Consider the following 1,234-nt stretch of genomic DNA (forward strand, 5'->3'; position numbering starts at 1 on the left):
ATACGAAATGATATGACATGACTCATACTAACATATAATTTACTATACAATTATTTTAAAATGTGCCGTAAGCTCAGGAAAACCCAGTAAGGACACATTATTGTAAAATGAAAATTACTTTAATGTGATATCAATAATTAATTCGGCAGTCACTTTGTGGTAATTTATATCTCTTTAAATTCAAATTTTACTTTGAAATTTTAAATATTGCTATGCATTTCAATCTATTGCGAGACTTTGAACACCAATATTAAACATCGGTACATTGGTATCTTACGGTATTTTAAGAAATAGTGGTATTTATAACGAAAAATTTTAATAAAAAAATGTTAATATGTGCATAATAAAAAAATAGGTTTTTAGTTAAAAATATATAATAAGAATAAAGCACACAGCTTCTTTCTAAACAGTAATTAATACATAAAACTTTTTACCTTACTTCTTCAAATATTACTTGAATTTTTTTATTCATAATATTTATCACTTGGTACTTATCACCTTTTTATGTACTTACCGTCGTAAAATCTCAACTCACACAGACATTCTGGTTATTTCTCGAATTTTTAGCGTTAATATCAAATTTATGGCTCCATTGTTAACATGCTATTTCGAAATACCTATGCACGAGGTCGCGTGCTCTAGGACTCGCTCCTTAACATTTTCTTCCTACTGTCATAGGACTCCCTTGCTATGGCAAAGTTCGCGTGACGAGGCAACTAGGTTGACTTTACTTTATTAGATTTTCATACTAAAATTCCTCCCTTTCCCACATAATATTAGCATGTCTCGCTTCACTACGGACAAGATACCGCCCGGTGGATGTCACCAAACTTACTCTACATAACTCTACCGTTTTCTATTAAAAAATAGCATCATCGGGCAAATTGATTTGCGTTTAGTCCGTTGCTAGCTACGCTTGAAACACATCAGTGCTTCTTCTAATAAAAAAATAAACAAATTATAATTTATATTTTAAAACCTTAAAACGCAAATGTGGCTTGTTTTATTTCAATTAATCACCTTCATAATTAACAATATTTCATGGATTGAAGAAGCTTTATCTGTTTTTAATCATGATTAAATTTTCTGCTCAAATGCTATAAAATGTCGAATATTAAAACGGTTTCGATGTTATGTAATAATTATTTATTGAATAATCAATTAATACCGTGTTTGTGTACCGTGTCTTTAACATATATAATTCAATCGATGAAAAATAATTTAGACTTCATTT

The sequence above is a fragment of the Brachycentrus maculatus genome, unplaced genomic scaffold (assembly GCF_059751285.1).
Source record: "Brachycentrus maculatus isolate JH-2025_06_01 unplaced genomic scaffold, ASM5975128v1 h1tg000026l, whole genome shotgun sequence".
NCBI classification, from domain to species: Eukaryota; Metazoa; Arthropoda; class Insecta; order Trichoptera; family Brachycentridae; genus Brachycentrus; species Brachycentrus maculatus.